This window comes from Agelaius phoeniceus, chromosome Z, assembly GCF_051311805.1.
Source record: "Agelaius phoeniceus isolate bAgePho1 chromosome Z, bAgePho1.hap1, whole genome shotgun sequence".
Taxonomy (NCBI): domain Eukaryota; kingdom Metazoa; phylum Chordata; class Aves; order Passeriformes; family Icteridae; genus Agelaius; species Agelaius phoeniceus.
The window spans coordinates 14,336,979-14,361,296 of NC_135303.1; the positions used below are offsets into that span (position 1 = coordinate 14,336,979).

The 24,318-nt window shown below is 43.1% G+C and overlaps 1 protein-coding gene across 2 annotated transcripts in view; it reads left to right on the forward strand.

Annotated features, from left to right (window-relative positions):
* The first annotated feature begins 3,262 nt into the window (after positions 1 to 3,262).
* The window catches only part of LOC143692044 (uncharacterized), a 37,075-nt gene continuing 16,019 nt past the window's right edge, over positions 3,263 to 24,318 (forward strand). The window contains exons 1-8 of one of the 2 annotated variants that reach the window (XM_077171525.1): positions 3,263 to 6,475; positions 9,891 to 12,147; positions 12,901 to 12,993; positions 15,856 to 15,985; positions 16,703 to 16,835; positions 18,585 to 18,752; positions 20,814 to 21,318; positions 22,081 to 22,197. The gene's annotated coding sequence lies outside the window, so the exon portion shown is untranslated. Of the gene's footprint in view, positions 6,476 to 9,890; positions 12,148 to 12,900; positions 12,994 to 15,855; positions 15,986 to 16,702; positions 16,836 to 18,584; positions 18,753 to 20,813; positions 21,319 to 22,080; positions 22,198 to 23,618; positions 23,944 to 24,318 lie in introns of those variants that run through there. The other variant, XM_077171526.1, reaches the window with a different exon arrangement.

Genomic DNA, 24,318 nt, shown 5'->3' on the forward strand with positions numbered 1-24,318 from the left:
CGAAAGCAAATGGAACTTTGAAAAGTAGACCTAGATTGCAAGAAGATGAAATCAAACGGGTTTACTGGAAAAAGAAAATCCCATTAAACTCTGCAAGCAAGAGATGTTGTTATATGCATAACTTTGTATATGTGATTTTAACCTAATCATTGTAGTACTCATTACTAGTCTCCCGAAAATAGTAAAAAGCACTTGTATCCCACAATAAAATTGGATTCTGACCACCAAGGCAGTCTTCCCCGTCTCTCTCCATCACCGAGAGATGTCAGGTGGTATTCTGACTCTGTCAGGGTTGTTTTGTATTACTGCATTGTTTCTTTTCTTCCCTAATAAAGAACTGTTATTCCTGCTCCATATCTTTGCCTGAAAGGCCCCCTTAATTTCAAAATGATAACAGTTCAAAGGGAGGGGGTTTACATTTTCCATTTCAGGGGACGTTCCTGCCTTCCTTAGCAGACACCTGTCTTTTCAAACCAAGACACATTTTAAAAGTTAAAAGTCATCCATTAAATCACTAACAAAGATTCTGTATGCAAAATAATGGGGAGTAACATTGTACTTTGGAGGATCACCTTCTCATCAATCATTAGCTGTAAATGTAAGGCTGGTTTAAGGGGGAAAAAAAACCCCAAAAAGCTAAATACTGCAGAATACTTCTGAAGATTACAGCTTTGTGGAGAGCTTTGTGGATAATTGGCTAGCTGAGAAAGGCCACTTCGATGTGATACCGTTGGATAAGGATAGGGGAAACAAGCTGGGGATTAAGTAATCAGTGTCCAATCACTGACAAGGGTCATGGTGACCTTTGCTGCAACATGAAGATGAGGGAGAAAATCTTTTGCCAGAAAAATGAAGACAGCCTAGGTAGAATAGCCACAGGAATGTAAACATAGAAACAAAATAATCATTAGAGCATAGAAGTAGGTGTGGTTGATTCATGTGTGTTTTAACCAATAATGAGCTCAGCTTTGCAATATGTATAAGCTTCATTAACACCAATATAAATACGTGTGAGCTATCAATAAACTTTGAGATTTGCTGTTCACGCATATTGTGTGCTGCAATTCTTCCGCCGTTCACGACACAGCTTTATGAAGTTTCACTTAGTGTGTAATGCTGGTTTGGGGCTTTGATGGAAGGTGTTGTGGCTGTTTGTCATGGGAAACACCTAACCCAAGTTATCAGTACACAGTGGGAGTGAAAACAGAGGAGCTTGTGGACAGGACCTAAGGTCCTTCTCAAAACAAGCAGAAACACAAGTCACTTTTCATTCAAAGCTGATTCTTACATAGGTAGGGCAGGATATAGGCTGTGAACAAGCCTGCTTTTAGATAGAGGTTTTTTTTTAAGTTGCTAGGTGCAGCAGGGTAAGCTCTGAGTTCTGGCTAACAGTAAATGGATGAGTTAGTTTGAGGAGGCTCTGGAAGAGTATTGCCTTCTGTTGTGTACAGTGTTTTGTAGAAGCTATCTTCAGAGAGTTTAATGCTGCATCAATAGATCAAAGTTTAAAAAGTATGCCATGCTCTGTCAAGTGATGTTCGTCCTTGAAAAAGGACAAAAGAAGCAGCAAATGGCTCAGGACATTGTGTTCTGTCAGTTCCCTGGCAGTGTTCTCTGCCAGTGGTTGTAGGGGCTTTGTTGGTTAATGTATTCAAGCGACAAAATTGAAATGTAATTAACATGAGTAGACTAAGATTGCCATGAATATATGTAGCTCGTGAAACAGGTCAGTGTGAGCTGTAGGGTTTCAGAATCTTGACGTTGTGTTGTGTATTTACAGGCCTGGTTTAAATCTCCTTTAGTTATTCTGAGTTATAAAATGAAAGCTAAGGAGATTTAATTGTGGTCTTAATACATGCAGAGAAGTGGGATTCTGAGCATGTAGGCAAATCCAGGCTGGAAAAACTGCACTTCACAAACTGTAATTCTGAAATTGGCTGTGAAAATGCTGAGGTAGGCATGGGAGTGCAGTGATAGAATATTTGAAATGTGTGTCTGGAACACGCCGGAAAAGTAGTCCTCTGCTTTGTGATCGTGATGAGCTCTGTTGGGCACATCCTGGCCCGGGATAGGAAGGGTTGGCTTCGATAGGAAGGGCAATAGCATCACCTCGTGGTTAGGGAGGAGATCATATCCCTGCACGTTTTTTTCCTTAGAATACTTGGGAGATTGTGTCGTTTACACACGGTAGAAAACCAACCAAACAAAACAAAACAAAGTCCAGCCATGTCTTTCATGAGCAAATATTTGCAGGTGGCTACGGGGATAGTATTAAACAGTCATACTGCCTCCAAAAAGTTCAGAAATTCTTCAAAACTCTGAAATCCTGCAGCTCATACTGACTTATTTAACAAGCTTCGTATATGCATGACAATTTTAGTTTACTGATGTTAATTACATTTCCAGTATAAAATGTTTTAAAATTTTTTGTAGTATTTTACAGCAAACTATGTATTAATTATTTCATATTTCCCAGTTCACTTTAGTTAATATCTGGAAGATAAACTTGAAGAAATAAATATATTTCCAGGTATATATATCCGTAGAAATTGTTAATTTTGGATTATTGATTTACTTATTCATTGATTTTGCATTCTGAAGGGAAGAAACCTGTCTTGCTGGACATGCAAAGCTAGAGGATTAGCTTAAATTTGGTCCAAATTCATATGGACTATGGGGATTTTGTAGCAGTGACTTCACAGAGCTGCAGAGTCCAGTCATGTCAGTAATTCTCCCAACCTGTAGCTTAGTTCAGTTTCTGTATGCAGAAATTGAAGTGGGGACCATCTTATTTTATTCTACTGAGGGCTTCATATTTCTTAAGTTTTTAAAGTAATTCCGTTTCTACAAAGAAGAAAATCCTTTTCAGAATAGCGGAAAATTAAATTATTTGGTCTATGGGAGTAATTGTCTCTCAAAACATCTGAAGTTTTAGCAATTAAAATCATGACAAAAATGAACTTTTGTCCCCATGTCCCCATCCCCATCACTTTCCCAAATGCACCATGTTTCTAACATTGCCACTGAGCTGGGACACAAAAGAGATTGGAAAAGCTGCACTCTTTCAGGGAAAGATTTCCTGTGGAGATCTGGATCTGATTTTAGTGTTACCACAGAAGGTCATGTTCACAGTGATTTTTGGGCCAACAGAGATTTCTTGGTGGTCAATTAAAAGCATGCCTGCATTGGGTAAACATTTCTGTTAATATGTGCTGGCATCTGAGATTTTAAAATTCTAACATCATCATCTGATGTGTGTTGTGTTATTATGCTCCCCCGGTTTCAGCTGGAATGTTCTGTTACCCCCTTTTTCTGTATAATGGTTCTGTCTGGAATTCCCCTCTTTCCCAGTTATCTGTCCATCACCGGTTACCCTGGAAACCCGCACCCTTTCTGTCACCCCCAAATGCCCCCCTTTTATCCAGAATCTTCGGTGCTATACATGGAATTATTGGGCCAGGGACCGGGGTCCCACCTTTGAGCTCTCTCGGTTGGCTACCCGTCCTGTCACTCTGATAAAGCCCGCGCTCACCGTGGGCCCCCATTCGCTGCCTGTCTGAGCTCTCCCCCTCCCGTTTCTCCTATATAACACGTGTATTCCCTCCCCCCAGGGCCCTTCGGTACGGCGGCTTCCCCTGGGTGTTACTCCGCTTTCTGGAATAAAACCTGGACTGGTCCCGGTCAGGGGACACTCTCCCATCCCTGTCTGTGGTCCCGTGCCTTTCTGTCTGCCTCTGGCAGAGCTGACCGCCGAGCCGGCACGCCCCTGTCAGCGGAGCGGCTCCCGCGCGCCGTGCCGAGAAACCGCGCACTCCTACCGCTCCTTCTGCTGGCTGGCGGGGACGGCGGCTCAGGCGGACCTTTAAAGTCATGGCCGCTACAGATTTGGCGCCTAACGTGCGGCAGGTTTGTGTTCTCTCGGCACTCACGGCGCCAGTAAGCGCCTCGCCAAAGAGGACCACGGGACCCGCGTACCGAGACAAACAGTCTCAATTGGCCACGAAATCCCCCTGGGGGCGAATTCGGCGGCGTTTTAGCACGCTGTACTCCCCAGGGACGGGACGGCAGCTCCGAAGCACCTCAGGAGTTGTCTCGGGACAGGACACCACTTCAGACTTTTTTTTTTCGCCCTCGCTGGATTCCGTGAGTCTTTTTCTCCCCCTTGTCCTTTTAACCCTTTTATTCCTCATTGGCCTGGGCGGGCAGAGGCAATTTTCCTCTTTCCTTGATTTCTTTTTCCTTTTCCTGAAGTGGTGGGTGGTTTGAGCTGCTCTTAACATCTCTGCAATGGGTGCAAAGCAGCCAGCAGCTCAAGAGAGAGCCTTTATCCAAGTTGGGGATATCCTTGCTGGAGGGGGGTTTATATTCCAAAAAAGGAGTAGAAAAAATTAATAAAGTGGCTGTTTTCTCAATTTCCTGAAATTTCCACTGACCAATTAGATAATTATAGTTTTTGGGATCTTATAACTAAGAAATTACACGACTCTAAAAAATGGAGGGACAAAACTGGCAAAAATCAGCTTTTGGTCCTCCCAAGTTAAAGCGTTGTTAAAATCAGGTTCTAATTTGAGAAAACAGTCCTGTTCTTCGAGTTTGCAACCCAGTTCTCCCTCTAACCCTGATCCTAGCCCTTTTCCCTCCCCTGCCTGTCGTAATACTGGGATTCTGAGAAGAGCAGCTCGCTCCAGCAGGGCACAGTGTGGTCATCTTTCCCCCAGCTCTTCTCAGAAATCCCAATCCCCCCGCCCTAGGAGTCCTGGCCAGACTCTTAGGGGATCTTTCCCTTCTCCCTTTCTCCCAGTTCCCAAATCCCCAGTTAAAACCTCTCAAGTTCATTTTCAGCTCCCCTCCCAAGATGGCTCCTGTGGAGCACAAAATGGAGGGGACCACATGGCTTTTCCTGCCCTTTTTCCATCTTCTTCCCACAATCAATCCTTTTCGGTCAAAAAAACCCCCTTTTTTCTCTCCAGACTCCTCCTAACTTCCCTCCCCCCACCTCCATCAGCACCTCCCCTTTCTCCTCCCCCTCTCTACAAACCACGCCCACCAACTCCTCCCTTGGGGTGGCACCTTCGTCATCTGATGCCCCCGTCCAGTCCTCCAACAAGTCCTCCAGCCACTCCCCCTCCCCTCCCCCTTCCGCTTCCCAAGCTTTGGCATCTGGGGGGAGGGGGGAAGGGACCCAGGATCCGGAGCCGGTTTCCATCCCATCAGTGGCTCCGGTCTCATACCACCCTGAGGGGGCGGGGGGAACCCAATCCCAGTGAACTCCCTTTCCCCACCACCAAATTAAAGATCTCTGCAAGGCCCAAAAGGATTTCTCCCGGGAGAGTGAACACTCCCAGGGGATTCTAAGGGCCACTTTAGCAGGAACGGAAGTCGCTCCTTATGACCTCCGGAACCTTTTCTCGTGCCTTCTCAACCCCACTGAATATGTGATGTGGGAGGCGGCATGGAGAAGGGAGGTGGTGGGGATCCTTCCCTCTTTGTGGGTGAACCCCCACACGGGGCTCGATCGTAATGGTGAAGGCATCTCGGTCGAACACCTGTGTGGGGAGAGAGTTTTTGCTGACAGGCCGTTCCAGGCCAGAATCATCCCGCCTGAAGTATTATGGGAGAGCCGGAGAGCAGCAGAGAGGGCTTTTTTAAGGTTGCCATCAGGGGTGCCCCAAATTTCCTATTCAAAGATCATGCAGCAAGCTGACGAGCCATTCATTCTTTTTGTTGAGCGTCTCTGGAAAGCCACTGAATTGCAGATGCAAGGGAAGGAGACCAGGAAACAACTCCCAAAGGAAGTGGCCTCCACCAATGCCAATCCAGCCTGCAGGGATGCTATCTTGAGCCTGCCGCTGGACCTTCCTCCAACCCTGCAGCGGATGCTGGAGATCTGCGCCCACAAAGTCTCCTTGGCTTCCAGGGACCTTGACCCAAGGGCCCGACCACCGCCCAGACGCGTTGCTGCTGCTGATACCTGGGATGCCACTACAGTTGACCCTGCTCCTGCTTCCCAGATAAGCCATCCACCGCCATCCAGTACCCCTGGGCCGGTCCACAGGGGTACTTCCCCCTGCCATCTGTGTGGACAGTTAGGGCATTGGATGCCTGACTGCCCCCTGCGGAAGCAGTTTTATGAGTTTAAAAGGGGGCAGGGACTTCGGGGGAACCCCCTACCAAAAAACTACGAGCTGAACGCAGTTCCCCCTTGCATGCAGAAATAAATAAGGCGGGTTCAACATCATTATGCAGGGAGGGGAAAAAGGGAAAACCACCTGGCACCTCAACCAAATGTGACTTTTTTTTACCGGACTTGTCATGCTTATCAATGCCTCCGACCTATGCCCATTCTAACCACCTTTTCCAAAATTGAACCTTTCAGGCTGCAGCTGACGGAGCCACTCCATCTGAAGGACTCCGATTTTCATCTTGTGACTGTGTGCCCGGAGTGCCCAGATAACTGGGGACGGATCAGCTGTGGGTATGTAGTTGTCGGAGACACAAAATTCACACCATCAGAGGTAAACATTGTCCCGGGTCTCTTGACATCAGACCTGGGGCAATTCTCAGTGGGGCTGTACTGTGTCCGCCCTCCCCTCTTCCTGCCCAAGGGACAGATTATTGCTCAGGCCATTCCAGTGCCTGAGCTAACCTGGGTCCCAGGACCGCCCTCTACACCACCTCAAGACGAACATCCTACGGTGGCCTGTGCTCAGATCCTTGGGCGGGAGAAACCAAAAATTACTTGTCAACTCTTGAGGGGAGGAGACCAAATACCCCTTAAGGGTCTTTTGGACACAGGGGCAGATGATCATTCCTTCTCAGGAATGGCCGTCGCATTGGGAATTGCAGGACGTGGCTGGTCATGTCCGTGGTGTTGGGGGTCTTCAATTGGCCAAACAATCAAAGAGCACCGTGCAAATTAAGGGGCCGGATGGGCAATCAGCGTCTATACACCCATTTGTTTTGGATTATACGGAACCCCTGTGGGGGAGGGACCTCCTTGCCCAGTGGGGAGCCTGAATTGACCTACCAGTGGCTCCTCAGGTTTTTCAATTAGCAGTCGCTGCTGAGCGCTCCACCTGGAAACTGAATTGGAAATCGGACAAACCAGTATGGGTAGCGCAGTGGCCGCTCAATGAGCTCATCAAGGAGTAGTTACTTAAAGACAACCTGGTGGAGACCATGTCAGAGTGGAACTCCCCAGTGTTTATCATCAAAAAGCCAAACAAAGATAAGTGGTGGCTCCTTCACAACCTCCAACAAATTAATAATATTATTGAAGTTATGGGTCCCCTCCAACCCGGGATGCCGTCCCCGACGATGCTCCCTCAAAATTGGAATCTGGCAATTATAGATATCAAAGATTGTTTTTTTCCATATTCCACTTCACCCGGACGATGCCCCGGGTTTTGCCTTCACGGTTCCTGCCATCAACCGTAAGGCCCCAAGCAAGCGCTACCATTGGTGTATTCTTCCTCAGGGGATGAAGAACAGCCCTGTGATTTGCCAGTGGTATGTCGCTTCCTTGCTGTCCCCCATTTGTGCAGCCGCCGAGGATGCAATAATATATCATTATATGGATGACATCCTCGTTTGTGCTCCGACCGACAACATACTCACACACGCACTTGACCTGATAATCAATGCATTGACTGCTGCAGGGTTTGAGCTTCACAGGACAAGATTCAAAGGATGCCACTCTGGAAGTATCTGGGTTTGGAGATAAATAAGCGGACCATTGTTCGGCAAAAATTGGTTATTCGTACAAATATCAAGACCTTGGCAGATGCCCATCAGCTGTGTGGGTCTTTGAACTGGGTAAGGCCTTGGCTGGGTATTCCTACTGATGTCCTAGCCCCTCTTTTCAATTTATTGAAAGGGGGAGAGGAGCTTAGTTCTCCTAGGGCCCTTACTCCAGAGGCTCAGGTAGCACTGGAAAAAATCCAGCAATCCATTTCGACCAGGCAGGCCCACAGATACCAACCGGGTCTCCCGTTCAAATTTATCATTTTAGGGAAATTGCCACACCTCCATGGGGTGATTTTTCAATGGGACGATTCTATCAAAGGCAAGGACCGAGGCTCGGAGGACTGCCTCTTGATCACAGAGTGGGTTTTCCTCAGCCACCACAGGTCCAAAAGGATGACACGGCCATCAGAGCTGATGGCAGAATTGATCAAAAAAGCAAGATCGCGGATCAGGGAGTTGGCGGGGTGTGACTTTGAATGCATCCACATTCCAATTAAATTAGAGTCGGGCCAATTCAAAAGATGATGATGAACTGCTCGAGATTAATGAAATGTTGCAATTTGCACTGGACAGTTACACTGGCCAAATTGCAGTTGATTGGCCAGCCCACAAATTGTTTTATCAAGAATTCTCATTATCATTAAAAAGAATTCAGAGCCAAACCCCTTTGGAGGCACTGACTGTGTTTACCGACGCGTCTGGAGCATCCCACAAGTCAGTAATGACTTGGAAGGATCCTCAGACTCAGCGGTGGGAGGCCGATGTTGCCAAGGTGGAAGGTTCTCCACAAGTTGCTGAGTTGGACGCTGTTGTCAGGGCCTTCGAGAGGTTCTCTGAACCATTCAATCTTGTAACTGATTCAGCGTATGTCGCTGGTGTAGTGTCCAGAGCTGAAGAAGCAGTTCTTCAAGAAGTGTCCAACATTCCCCTATTTAACTTGCTCTCAAAATTGGTAAAACTGATCTCCCACCGAGAGCAACCTTTCTTTGTGATGCATGTCAGGTCACACACTGATCTGCCGGGGTTCATTGCAGAGGGCAATCGAAGAGCTGATGCCCTGGCTGCTCCTGTTCAGATGGCCCCGCTCCCAGATCTGTTTGGTCAAGCTAAGATCAGCCACCAGCAGTTCCATCAGAATGCCCCTGGCCTGGTTCGTCAGTTCCAGCTCACACGCAAACAGGACAAGGAGATCGTGGCTACATGTCCACAGTGCCAGTCCCATCAGCTCCCATCACTCAGCTCTGGAGCTAACCCCCAAGGTCTTTCTAGCTGCGAGGTGTGGCAAATGGATGTTACACATATCCCTTCTTTCGGCCACTTGAGTTATGTACACGTTTCAGTGGACACTTTCTCCAGTGCAGTCTACGCCTCCGCCCACACAGGTGAGAAGGCAGCTGACGCCGAAAAACATCTTGTGCAGGCGTTTTCTGTCCTGGGCATCCCCAAGGTCATCAAAACCGACAACGGCCCAGCATACAAGTCCAGGGAACTGCGAAGTTTCCTGCAGCAATGGGGAACAGAGCACAAAACAGGCATCCCCTATTCCCCAACAGGCCAAGCCGTGGTGGAGAGGACCCACCAGAGCCTTAAGAGGGTTTTAGAGCAACAACATACGGCTGTGAAGGTGGAATCTCCCCATGTCCGTCTCGCAAAAGCACTTTTTACTATCAACTTTCTAAACTGTTCCTTTGAGAATTTAAATCCTCCAATAGCGTGACACTTTGGGCAACACAACCAGCTGCAGCTGAAAGCCAGGCCTCCGGTCCTAGTTAAGGACCCGGAGACCTGGAAAACAGAAGGGCCTTTCGACCTGATTCCCTGGGGGAGGGGATACACTTGCGTGTCCACTCCCTCGGGGCTTAAGTGGGTACCATCTAAGTGGGTCAGGCCCTTCCTTCCGAAAAAGGCACCAAAGGTTGGAGGCGTGGCACAGGTTGAGGAGGCTTGTTGGAGGAGGAGGCAGCAACCCTTTTCCCTTGACTTTGATGTCCTCTAAGTTTCCCTCTGGGCAGAACCAAAATTTTAAGTTCACCTTTTCACCCTGTTTTCTTTGATGTTTCAGTGACACCCCATTCAAATGGCCTTCTCTCCATCTACCATCTTGCTGCTGGTGACAGCACTCAGGTCCCACTTTCTCCCTTCAGGCACCTGGATTGTCCCTCAGCCCAAAGCCCATATCTGGAAGACGCTCGTGAAAGTCCTCGGCCAAGATCACATCTGCCTCAACACCGCATCAGCAGAGGACCCGATGTCGTCCTGCCTTGTGGGGATCCCTCTCTCTCCTAACGATTTCCCATCTCACCTTGCTACCTCCTTCGCTCCCCTGATAACCCAAAGAGTTGCCTATTCTCTCGGTTTTAATCCCACAGATGGCTGGAAAGACAGAATCCAAGGTTTGACACCTTTGGATTCCGAACCCTTAAAATTTGAATTGCTCGGCTCTGCCAGTGCCTCCCTCTGTATTCAGTTTATGTTCGCCCCCAACCCTCTAGATAGATCATTTCAATCAGTTAGGCAGTTCAAAAAAGAATACATTGCCAATTTATGGTGTGGAATCGTTGCCCATATAGAGATGGCTTCCACCTTTGATTATAAACCTTTATCCCTACCCCGTGGTGTGTTTTTGGTTTACGGAGACTGAGCATGGGCAGGCATCCCCTCTTGCCTTATTGGAGGCCCTTGTACTTTCGGACAGCTGTCGCTGTTTACACCCAACAAAACCCAAATTAATAATTGGATTTTAAAAAATGTCACACTGAATTTGGCCCGTTCCAAAAGGGATCTTATAAATCTTGACCCAGAGTGTGACTCCGAAATTATTCATTGGTCTAAACCAAAAGGAGTTGCGGTCACTGTGTTTTTGCCCTGGGTATCCGCAGCCAAGGCTCTAGGCGAATTGGCCCACCTAGAGTGTTGGGTAGCCAAACAAGCCAATCTTACATCAGCCACATTATTGGACCTCCTATCAGAAGATGAAATTACAAGGAAGGCGACTTTGCAAAATAGAGCAGCCCTCGACTTTCTGCTCCTCCTTCACAACCACCACTGTGAGGAATTCGAGGGCCTCTGCTGCCTCAATTTATCATCAAGGGCCGAGGACATGAGAAGTGCCATCAAAAAGTGCGAGGCATGGTAAACGACATAAAGAAGGAAACATCAGACTGGCTGGGGGACATCTTTTCAGGATGGGGCTTTTCAGCCTGGATGAGGTCAATTCTAAAAACTGTTCTGTTGGTTCTTTTTATTTTAGTTGTAGTTTTAGTTGTTTGTTCTATAATTTGGAGTCTGATGAAGAGACTGCTGGGTAGGATTGTTCCTACCCTCGAGGTAAACCAGGTGGTGGCTCTGGGACCATACAGCGAAGCAGAAGCTTCGGAATCGGATCGATCGGAGGCCTCCTCAGCCGTGGATGACGACCAATGGGCTTCTGCACCTTTCATCCTGAACTCAGACTGCCTTAGTCAGACTCAGTTCACCTCATTTTAAGTTTTTGGTTTTGTTTTTTTTTTTTTAATGAAAAACGGGGAGATGTTGTGTTATTATGCTCCCCCGGTTTAAGCTGGAATGTTCTGTTACCCCCTTTTTCTGTATAATGGTTCTGTCTGGAATTCCCCTCTTTCCCAGTTATCTGTCCATCACCGGTTACCCTGGAAACCCGCACCCTTTCTGTCACCCCCAAATACCCCCCTTTTATCCAGAATCTTCGGTGCTATACATGGAATTATTGGGCCAGGGACCGGGGTCCCACCTTTGAGCTCTCTCGGTTGGCTACCCGTCCTGTCACTCTGATAAAGCCCGCGCTCACCGTGGGCCCCCATTCGCTGCCTGTCTGAGCTCTCCCCCTCCCGTTTCTCCTATATAACACGTGTATTCCCTCCCCCCAGGGCCCTTCGGTACGGCGGCTTCCCCTGGGTGTTACTCCGCTTTCTGGAATAAAACCTGGACTGGTCCCGGTCAGGGGACGCTCTCCCATCCCTGTCTGTGGTCCCGTGCCTTTCTGTCCGCCTCTGGCAGAGCTGACCGCCGAGCCGGCACGCCCCTGTCAGCGGAGCGGCTCCCGCGCGCCGTGCCGAGAAACCGCGCACTCCTACCGCTCCTTCTGCTGGCTGGCGGGGACGGCGGCTCAGGCGGACCTTTAAAGTCATGGCTGCTACAGATGTGGTCTCTCCTCCTCTATTGAACTCTCTACTGCAATACTTTATCTTTGAAAAAGTACCTCTTGATGTTTTTATTTATTCATGTACCTATTTATCTTTGGGAGACAAACGCTGCCCTGAACAGCATTGCCAGGAAGTTGAAGGATATGAAGGCAGAGCACGATGGCTGCAGCAAGATCCTGAGGCTTCAGGCCAAGCATCTGGATTTCAAGAATACACGACAGGAGTATCTCATCAAAGAACTGTAAGTAAAGCTTTCTCCCTGCTGCTGGGAGCCTCAGCAAGCATTGGCAAAACTGAGCAGTTTCATTTTTGAAACCTCTGAGTTAGGCTATGAGTGCCTTGTGTTTGATGAACAAAATGCAGAGCATCACTTGGCAGGAAAGGTGGATTCATTAACTGAAGTGCTTAGAGTCAGCTTCAGTCTCACATACTTGCTACTTTGCTTTACCTGTCCAAAATGAATGACTTCACTTGTATCTGTGTAACTTTAGGTGTCTTAAATGACTTTTTTTTCTTGATCTTTGTTGCATCACTTGAAGGCAGGAGTCCTTTTGGAGTGTATTGTTCTTTTCAAATCAGTCATCAGTCTAAGTGAAAATATTTTTTTGACAGGAAACAGTGTAGTTAAAATTGCATGTGAGTTTCTATTATAGCAGCTCTGTAGTTACCGCTATTGCTAGAAGCATTTTTTCAATTGAAATTCCATGTCCAGGCCTTTACATGGAGATAAGTATCTGCGAGTATAAAAAATGCAGCAAGAACATAATCCTACATCAATCTCTTTAACTAAACAAAAACTTTTATTTTAATATTCTGGATATGTAATTGTTTTCTTTTACTTATTTATTGATATGAGTTTTCACAGTTCCAAAGTGCAAGTAGTTCAGATGCCACAAATTGGTTTATGGAGTCCCAATAAACTGAAGAAATTAAGTTGTCTTTGCATGATGTTATCATCTTTCTGGACTTGAATATTTTCAAAATGTACTTTTAGGCAGAAACAGTGAAAATAAAGAAACTGGAAGAAGATGCTGCAGCAGCAAGATTAGCACATATACAATGTAAATCTGCTACAGAAATCATGCAGGTAAACTTTTAGTTAAATATGTGGTAGAAGTTTACAATGAAACAGAAGATGAAAGAAGATGTACCTTGTAAAGGTACAATCTTTGAAAAATGCCAGGACTTCCTTGCTCCAGTGAAAACACTGAGTAGATTTTTTGCAATGAGTGTCAAAATTGCAAAAGGTAATAGAAAAATATCTCCTATTCTCAGGGGACTATCAAGTTAATAGAATAAATATTAAAATAAAATGTCACATTCTTATGTTTGAGAGTTCAAAGTAGCATTGAAACAGTGAGGGGAAAGGAAATGTTTCACAATAGTTAAACTGTTAAAATGTTCTGTCCTGTATCTTTGGAATGGGTACTTAGATAATTTTGGAGATACAGTGCATACATCCAACTTCTCTAGGTGTGAGATATTAATGCATCCTGAGACTGCAGTTTCAAATTTCAGCTGAGTACATTTTGGCTTCAAAGCTATTATATCTGCAGTTACCAGAGAAGTTTGAATACATGAAAAAATGTAATATGTATACTTGAATATCAAATTCTTGTGTTATTAAACTGTATCACACAGGGTTTGATCCATTAAAGCAATTAGGGTTTATTTTAAAAAACAAGTATGAAAAACCTGTAAGATAATTGCTCAGTGATCTCATACTGACTAACAAAGCCTTCCTATTGGACTTTTGAAAAACCAGACGAGAAAACAAGAAATAATATCATCTTTTTTTTTCACCAATAAGCATTGACACTTTCTCAGTTATTTTCTTATGACCTTCTCTAAGTACAGTCCCTTAGATTTCTGAAGTGATAATTAAATAAGTAGTGATGATTCAGTTTTCTTGATTCCTTCTCTACTTCTACAACATACAAAGAAACTGGAGGGTAGCATTCCTTGAAGTTAGAGATTTATCTTTTATAGGTGAAGAACTGGTAAGGTTTCCTTCCTTGTTTATGTACATGAACAAGCTCCACATGCGCTTTGCTCTGAGTGCAAGTGTAGCGTTTACTGTTAATCCCACCTTTTTACGAGTCTACTTAAAAAAATAGAATTCCCCTGGAAAACTTCAGTAATACAAATAATTGAAAACAGGAAAATCCAAACTCCATGAAAGGACAGCAGAATGTGCTTTTGGTCAGCATATCTATTTCTCTCTGTTTTGAACTTTATGTATTAATACGTTTTTACATTGTTCAACGCTTTCCAATGCTGTATAGAATTAATAGAATGTATTCAGCTGTAAAAAGCAGAACAGAACAGCAAACAGCATTAAAGACCATGGTAGTCTTTCCTAACTTCCTTTAACTGCTTCCTTATCACTTGGTAGTTGAGAATTCAAGAACTTGAAGGCGCTTTGAATGAAGAGCAACGTGGCAGGAGAGAAGCTTTTTCAGGGGTATCAAGGAAAGATTTCAGATAGTCAGAAAATGCATGAGAGAGGAAAAAAAGTGTAAGTTTCCTTTTAAAGCTGTTATAAAATGACAGTAGACACTTTGAGTACAACTTGTAGTTTACATTCCCTGCAATTTTCAGTCAGCAGAAAATCTGGTGCAATGTGCCAAACCAAACTAAAGGTTCAGAACCTGGCAGTCCATTAATAACAGGCCCATATCAGTAACCAAAGGTATTGTGAATGGTACAGATAATAACTGGCCTATTACAGATCATTTGCCAAATAAAAAAATTTGAAAATCATACTTATGGTTAGGTCCAGCCTCCAGTAGTGGTTGGGGTGAGTGTAGGAAAACATAGCCAGCAGGTCTAGAAAAGATGGCATTTCTATATACACTGATATTATTATGAAGACATTATTTTCCACTTACGTGACTCAGCTGGATCTCTAAGACTCCTGTCAAGAAGTTGTGTATCATTTATAGTGGGTAATCTTTGTTTTCAACTTTTGAATGGCTGTAGAAAGCTTTAAATGGTCAAAAAATATTGAAATGTGTGCGAGCAGAGGAAATCTCTTGGGATGTTTCCTGGCCAGCACAGTCTGCTGTGCCTGTGGTAGCAGAACTTGGGTGAGCTCTCTTTCAGCCTAGAGCTATATGGCTCTGTATACACAGGTGTTTATGTTGACTTACACAAGTAGTAGTGGAGAAGGAAAGAAACTGTTTTTTCCTACAAGAAAGGAAGTTTGTGGCCTGAGCAACTCATACAAGATTCATGGTGATGGAGATGTTTTTAGTAAGATACTTAAAACTTGAGCTGGAAAAGCCTTTGTCATCCTCTGCAAACATCAATTTGAAGCAAGCTTTTGGTTTTCCTGACACTGTGCCTAAATGCTCAGGCAATCTTTTTAAATTCTTCCTTGGATTCCTGTCTCTGCTTCTGTCTCCTTTATATACTATCGTTTGGCCTTGGAGTTTCCTCTTCAGCTGCCTGTTTCGTCATGCCGGGCTCTTGATATATCTGTTTTCCTGACTGACACAGTACAAGAACAGATTAAAATTCTGGGCAGTCTGCTTTAAAAGTCACTCCAGAGTAGAGTCAGGCATGTGGAAACCTTAAGAGCAAGAACTGTACTTGAAATCAGGATTGATGATGCAAGATGTGACATGGTCTCTCTGAAGACCATGAAGCTGTTGTGTTAATAAAATATGAAGAATTCTGTTTCTTATATGTAACTTTGAGGTCATATCCAAATAATCTTATGAACTGCATGCCACGAGGCTTGGTAACTGAAAATATAACCTCTTGAAAAATCTTTCTTAGAAGGAATATAAATTTCTTCATTCAATTAAGAAAGGCAAGCAGTTTCAGCATCCATGTGATGTGCTAAAGTGGTATCTGGCAAATCCATTGATTATCCTTTAAAAGAGCACAGTGCATTTGCCAAAAGTAATTTTGGGTAAAGTATCTTTGTGTGGAAACTTTCCAGTTTACAGAGACAGCGTTTATCCTCCAGTGTGCAATGGAAAGACCAGGTTGAGGAAAGGAAGGAAACTGAAGAATCCCCTGGGACATTAGTGACTCCTCCTGGCAGCTTCAGCCTGCATGAAGGCTCAATAGTAAGGAAAAAAATGTGGCACACATTGTTTAGTTTAGGTGTTTTTTAAAACATACTGTCAAAATATGCACTGTGCTGAAGATTTGCTGCATTTGCTGTGCTGAGCTGTGGAAGAACTCTGCTATACTCTTACCCTTTTTGTTATTATGCTACCTTTTAAAAAATTTAATACATGAATAAATGTAACCAATGCCTTGGAGAAGCTAATTTGAAAATTGTTTTTTTAAGTATGGGTAGGATGTACTGGCATTCCTAATTAAGGCATTTTGTAGATATGGATCGTCATTTCATGTGAAGAATGTTCTGTCTTTCTACCCAACTTTTTTGTCACGTTTCATTAGCTACCATTGTAGAAATGTTTATTTCTCTTTCATACACTCTCTTAGTTTCAGTGCATGTATTTGACTGTAAAAATTGCTTGAAAATTATTTCAAGCTTTCAGATGGAAAAGCAGGGGGGGTTATTTTGTTGCTGTTTTGTTTTTTGCATGTTTTGCTGTGGTTTGGCACATTGGATGTATTTTACTGGATTATTTTCTGAAAACTTTCTCCTCTTATATGACCACTTTGGGCCTTTCTACTGTCTTTACTCAGCTACACCTTGAATAACAATTTTCCCATCTTTTTGCATAGCAGTATGGACAAAGGAAAGTTCTTAGCATGTTTAGAAAATCTCTCCTTTCATTGTGTGGTTACATTTGCTCTCTTTCTACTCTTAGCAATATAAAACTTTTTTGGTGGTGGCTTGGAAACGTCTCCTCTTTCTCTGTCAGAGCTCTGAGCATGGAAGGTGCATGAGGTCTGTTCCCTGTGGACAGGAGCAGAGACCTGCATCAGAGAGTCTTCAGATTTGTGGGTGTCTTTTGTTCACTTGATGGAGTTAGTCCACACTTTGTCTTAGTGCTGTCCACTGCCCAGGCAGATCTGTCATTCATAAACTGGAGGCAAATAAAATCAGGATCTTCTTTTTTCTTTCTGGGAGAATAACAGCTTCTTCCATGCAAGCATTAATGTATTAAAAGACATTTGCTGGCCTACTTAGCCTGAAAAAGTCATTTCATCAGGCACAAAAGGAATATATATAGAGAAAAGCAACTGTCTGCCTTAACTGTGGGCATTAATGATTGCTATTTCTAACTACAAAACACAATTGCAAGCTCAAAATATTCTGCTAGAAACTTAAAGTGCTTGCTAGTTGTTGCTGTGGTAGGAGGTTTCCTTTTTATTCTTATTCCGTAGTAAAATATATGTTATACATGACAAGAATTCAGGACAAGATTCCATTCATGATCAAGATTTCTGATAATGGAAACAGTATTTAATGCTAGACTCAAAATTAATGTTATGTTACTGAAAGGTTAAAAAAAAAGATTGTCTCGCTGTCATATTCATAGAGCTGGTTGTTTTAATTGTTTTACTCAAAGGATTTCAAACCACAAGACTGTCCTGAGCAGGTGATAAAATATTCATTTTTGGAAGAGTTGTATTACTGGTTGCCTTATGAGATCAGGTATTTATTGCCTTGGATGGCTTTGCATATTTCCCAAAGCTGTTTGTATTTGTTTGGGAAGCAGAAGTGCCTGTATGTGATCCTGTTTACTCCAGTTAAATAGCTCTGATTTTGCTGCCCAAAATGAAAAAGCAGAAGGCTGTAGCAGAAACTAAGTATAGGTAACATTTAATATATTGCTGTTGGTCTTTGCTATACCCATGCCTAAATTATGTAAAAATGTCAGTGCATTTTACTTCCCTTCATTTTCCCTTCCTGCTTTCCTGACCTGTACAGTATTTTTTCATATTTTATACCACTTCTACGCTCCCTATGTTCTTTCCATTCTGGTCTGATAATCTTATCTTGATCTCTGACTGTACTGATACAGTCTTCATGGCATTTGAGAAACATTAAGGTAACATTTCTGTTATCTTAATCAAAGTTTCCAAGGCACTTGTATGTACTAAAAGTATGAAGAATTGAATTTCTACTGCATGCTGTTGTTGCTAACATTTATTTATAACCTGAATCACTTTATTATACCACTGATTAAAATCACTGTAAATAAATGAGGCACAGCTTGTGGAGTTTGATGGAGCTGTAGGACTATTTTGGCCAGATATTTAATCATATATAATACATACAAAACAAAATTTTAAAATAATTTAAGTGTGTTGTGCTGCCAACTTGCCACTGCCTTGCCAGACAGTTTTCTGTGCGCTGTGCAGGTGTTGGGGCACAGTTTGAATGCACCTCAAGGTATTAACATGGGTGAATGAATTGCATCCACTAAGAGCATGGAAATTTTTATTTGTGCCAGGTCATGGTTGTGGCCCCCACAGGACTGGGATTTACTCACATACTTTATATACATACTGTGTCTAATTAGATAAATTTTGGGAAATGTATTTTCTTACTCTGCTGTAATATTATGCACTATTATGGCTGCAATTATGAGAAATGAACTGAGGAATTTTGTAAAGCTGTGAGAATGAGCCTTGAGGGCTCATTTTCAGCTGCGCGCAGCACTGCTACCACACATAGGATGCATCTCTTTTGATTTGAACATTGCCCAGCTACAGCAATTAATTTTTTTCTTTGTGTTCCAGAGGGAGATGTCCATCCTCCTGAACTTATACCAGACCCTGGCAAATGCCCAGGTGCTTTCCAGACAGACAAACGTCCCCCTGGAAGAGTTACCTTGGGCAGAGCTTTGTGCCCTCTTGCACGAGAATATTGAAGCCCTGGTCTCGAACTTCAGCAAGGCCAACCAGAGGGTGAGTGTCCCCAGGCATCAGCTGCCTCTGCTGAGCTCAGTGACATTTGTTCACACTGCAGTCTGGTTAAAAAGGACTGATATTCATCCCCCCCAAAGGATTTGGACACTAACAAATAAACACCGTTTATTTTGGCTTGTCCGCAGCTCAGTTTGATGCTGTTGCTGTGGGCCTTTAGATGTGACTGGAGTGTGCATCAAGTCTCTCAGCTCCACCTTCTGTGCAGGACATTCTGAAAGGAATATCTGATACTAGCAACAGGGACCTAATTAAAAGATAATAAATTCATCTTACTGATGAAGAATTCACAGAATGTAGTCATTTACAGTCATAAAGCAAGTTTTTCTTCTACCATAATCCATAGGCAAAATAGGCTTTCTCCAGGAATACCATTTCTAAATTATGTGTTTATGGTTCAGATCTACTATTTGAAAGAATGCCAGTGTGGGTTTTTTTGTTTAATTGTAACTTTTGGATTATGACATTTTTTGAAATACCTATTATAAAACATGTCAGCATTTGTGTGAAGGAGGAGCTGTACTTTTCTGCATGATAATAATGCAAGTGAGCTTACATGACCTCTCCTCCCAGAAAACCTTGTGGTTTTAGGAAAAAAAAGCCCCTTTTTAAGTAAGTCAGCTGGCTCCAGAGACTAAGCTAAGAGTGGCTAAGCCACTCTTTAGGGTTTCACTTTGTTTTCTGGTTTATTTCTCTTTTGAAGTAGAAGAGGAAAGGGAAGGAAAGAGAAGGGAAGGGGTGAATATTGTTGGCAGTGTTTGTGGGGCTTGTATCTTTTTGTGGCTGCTTTTTAATTAAGCATTTTTATTGAGACTGATCATGAGGTCTGTAGGGCTCTTCTCATGTACTTAGCATCTGTTCTGGGATTTTAGACTGTGTTGTTTTTTTTCTACAGTTCAGTTTTCCTACAGTTCAGTGTGATCTATCTGGAAGTGTCTTGCTAATATTTTCCAGCAACAAGTGCAAGTGTGTGCATTTGGAGATCATTGTTGGCTCGGTTCATTCCTCCATTTAGTTTGCATGGGATGTGTGGTGTTAAACCACAAGAGTAAATCCTTTCATGCTTGTTGAAAACACATAATAAACTTAGGAGCTATTTATAAAGAAAACATTCTCTATGTTAGAATTCCCTGAAATTGTTTTAAAACTTAATAATAATCTGGAATGTCTTGGCTTTTCAAAAAAAAAAAACAAACCCCAAAAAAACCAAACCAAAACCAAAAAACCCCCACCAAAACCCAAAAAAACCCAAACAAAACAAAAAATTAAATGCCATTTTAAATTATTGTTTGCAATCATCACAAGATTTCAACAGAGTTAAGCGTCTCTGCTTTACTGATACTACGGTGAGAAGTGGTTTTAAAATGTAAAACTGTCACTGCTTGTTAAACGAGTTATTTGCAATCCAAAATGTTATTCCACAAAAACTATTTACTGTCTTTATCATCACATTCCTTCACACCTGTTTCAGTTAAAAGCATTGTAAATAAAGGAAATAGATGTCCCTTTTTATTTCTGAGTTACTGCAACTTACTTCACAGAATAATGCTGTATTTGATGCAGATTTCAGGGCTGGAAGTCTTTGCATGGTGAAAACTTAAATTTGTCTAGTTTCATATTCCAACCTTCCTTACATTTTTCCTTTCACTTACACTGGTTTTCTACTTGGTAGAGCAGTGTTCTCTCTGAAATTGGAGGATGTTACTACTAAGTCAACCCCTACAACTGTACTGTGGGCAGACAAGTGGTGTTGGACCTTCTGTGAGCTGTCACAGTATTGGTGAATTGTTGTCAGAAAGCAGGAGTACATTTGCAGTTGATGATCGTGGAAATTTCCCTCCTACCATTGCTTTGGTTTCATATATCTGATTCTGTAATTGTTTACTAGAAGAGATACTTTTATCACTGTCATTACTAACATTGTTTATTCCTTTAATGAATCATTTGAATGGCAAAACTAAGAGTTTTCTTTTTGCTCTTGTCTAGGTAAAAACCATCTAGTTAATATTTCTTCCACTTTTGTTTGGTTTGTTTCTGTTGCAGGAATGTGAAGAAAGGAAGCAGAAAAGCAGGCAAAAACTGTGTGGCCTTGAACAAATGTGTCCACAACTGACCCAGGAAAACAATTCCTTGAAAAATTCATTATTAGATGCTTTCAAGGCACGCTCATCCCTGCTGGCAGCCTGTGCGCTGCTGTCAGGGGCCCTGTGCTCTCTCTAGGGCCGACTGTGCACCACGTCTTGCCAAAGAGACATTCTCCAGGAACAGGCGAACCAGCACCAACTCCTGAACCACAAGATCGTCAGCCTCCTTTATGCTCTCCCTGCTGTCATGGAAAGAAACCAGGACGACGGCAGGCTGAGGCAGAGAAGAGCCAAGAACCTGGTTTATGCGTTCCGAAGAGCCGTGATCGCAGTTCTGGCTGCTGACAGGCTGAGGGCTCTGGCCCGATATTCTTGTACCTTTTTCATCTGGACAGAAGGATGCAGAGGAAGCTCTGGAATTCAAGTTTGTCTGGGAGAATCCAGAGGCAGGCATCCTTTGACACGTAAGTGCAATGTTCTTAAAATGTTATGTCAAATTACATGCTTAGGGAATAACAAAGAGCAATATTATTATTATTGCTAGGGCATAAAGACATATTTAATGACATTCTGACAATTATTATTTATGGATTTGTGTTTTTTGTGTTTTTTCATGAAAGTATTTCACTCTAAGAGCAAATGCCTACTCTTATGTTAAGCATTGCAAGTACAATTGCAATTATGCACGTGAACTCAACAGTATCTGATATCCTTGATATTTGTGTTACGGATTTCAGAACTAGGCGCTGCAGCATCTTCTCTGTGGTAAATATCTTGCAATGCTCCTAAATGATTAACTGTCACCTTTTTTTTTTTTGAAAAAGTATTTCCTCTTCTTTTTCTAATAATTTTTAATACCTATTTCCTACTAAAATTCCTAGAATTTTCCACAAAAATTGCTTTCTGATTCAGGTAAAATATTAGCATAGGATTTTAAAATTTTCTTTCGAGATTATGTCTACTTGCCCCTTTCCCCTATAAACCAGACCAGTTTATACTTCCCTCTAAAAGGATAAATAGTATCAAAAATGTTTTGCAAATTAGAAGATTCATCTACTTTTTTTTAAAAAAGTAATTCTGGAAGCATGCTTAAAACAGTCTAAATTGTTCCGTCTAATTTGTTGTTTATATGCTTATTTTTGCTTAATTTCTCAAAGAGCTGGAGATAGCAGTGTGCCAGATCTTAGTGATTCAGTTATCCTGCTAGCTGCAATTCTCTTTCACAGGTTTTGGAGAGGAAGGAGTTGACTGGATTGAAGCACTTCACTGGTTGTCTAGCTCTAACCTCTATACTGCAATAATCAGCTCCATCTCAGAACTGCAGGGTGTTCTCAGCAAACAAGGTAATTTTAACTGTATATTGTTGTAGCAGAAATACATAATAGACGCCTTTGACTAGAGGTTATATCCTGAGCTAGTCAATACAAATTTTAGTGGGACTGTTTCCCTGAAGGAGTAATTTCATTGCAAGATAAAATAATAACTCTTTTCTACATTCTCTGAATGATCACATCTCTGTACTGTTGGAACAGATTCATTTTCTTTAACAGCTGATAGGATATTATATCCTTTCAGTATATAGAGCCATGGAAGCTGAAGGCTGGAGAGTGTTTCTGCAGTTTATTTACAGTGAGAACTGATACACGTTCCCTTGGTTCATCTGCATTGCTGCCATCCCTGGTTCTTTATTAACCTCTACTTTTAGAGTCCCCACATTTTTGTCACAGAAAAAAGGATACAAGAAGAGGGATCATTTATGTCAATAAAGGGAAATAGCAGGACAAAGACAAGATGATGCATTTTCCAAAACGCTAAACACTAAATTGGCATAAAAGTTGCCATTCAATCAAATGTGTTTGGATTCACTTGCAGGCACTTTCTTCTTTGATCATGCTGTTTTCAAGAAATTGAAAATTAAAAAGCAAAGTTTGAACAGTGCTTCAGATTCTGTAGTCTGTCTTTCAGAATATTTACAGATTCCATCTTGTATAAATGAAAAAGAATGGGATATTACAAGAAACGGGAACTAATAACCTGCTCGATGTTTCCTTTGTGGTGTTGTTTCTTAAAGATGCACGGTCCTGGCTTTTTTGCACTTACCAGTGCAGCCGGGAACTGCTTTGCACAACTGATGGACAACCTGAGCGTTCTGAGGGAGACAGCTCAAGGGAACGCTCGTGGGTGCAGAGCCTGCCTGGAGAGGGACTCCCTCACACAGAGGCTGGCTCGTGGCCTCCAGAGAGTAAATGGCCAGGCCCTGGAAACTGGATTGTATGACAGACTGCCCAGCACAGTAAGCAGATTTACAGTCCTCCTTCAGGAAAATAGGTTTACAGCAATGGTGAAGCTCCCTTGATAGCAGCATTTCTTTGGTTTCAGGCTGGTGGTGAGTCCATGACCATGAAGTACTACTACGTGGACACTAAGAAGTAGATTTGTCACACATTAGAGTGTGAATAGGTCTTTTAGTTTATTGACAAAGGATTTCTGGAGGAGGGTTAGTGAAGTCGGCCGGCAGATGGTGAACGCCCAGGCTAGCCGGCCAGCCCGCCTTCAGCCAAAGGGACGTTGCCGTGCAGGACTTCCACTCCGCAGGAGGAAGAGCGACTCTCCAGCTAGTGGCAAAATCGGCTTTATTGAGCCCCCGGAGGGACCAAGCGTACCCAAACGATCCAGGAACAAGAAAGCGCCGAGGGGTGGGGAGGCGGGGGGGGGGGGAACACTGAGTTTTAAAGGGAGTGGGAGGTAGGGGTGGTAACAACACATGAACAAATCCGAGTCTGGGGAAGGGGGATACATAGGTGACAGACATCAAAGGAGAACCAATTGTAACAAACGGAGGGAGGGCCCCCGGCCCCTGAACCAATCACCCGACGCTCTGGCTAGAAGGTTCTAGAGATAGAGGCAGGAGTGCCGGGTGACTGGCAGGCAGCCGGGGGCGGGGAATTAAAAAGATACATCGGTAACTGGGGCAACCGGGGAGGGGTTGGGAGATTGACAAGGAACTGTGGAACGGAGGGGAACGCAGGCAGAACCATTAACATCATAACGTGGGGGAAACAGAACATACCTGAAACAAACCGCAACAGGTTAGTGTATCCAAGTAAAAGATTTTTTTTTCAAGTTCTATCAGATCTGTAGTAGCTTCTAAGAACAAATTTGCTTTTGGCTTGATGTAAGTGTTAAGGTTGCTTTTTATTATTGTTTTCTATTTTCTCATGTTTACCATCCTTTCTTTCAGTAAAGATAACCTTCTTCCCTTTAACCAAAATGAAAAGACAAACACTTTCTCTCCTAATATTTTATAGTAGACTTTAGGTGAAAATAGTAGTTCTTTGTAAACAGAATTTGCAGTAACCCTTGGTAGGTGACAGGTTCAGACTTTTGTGTATGTCTTTTAGAGATAGAGGAAAAAATGATGGTTTTGTCTTCACTTTCTTGGGTCTTTAATATTTTTCATTTGA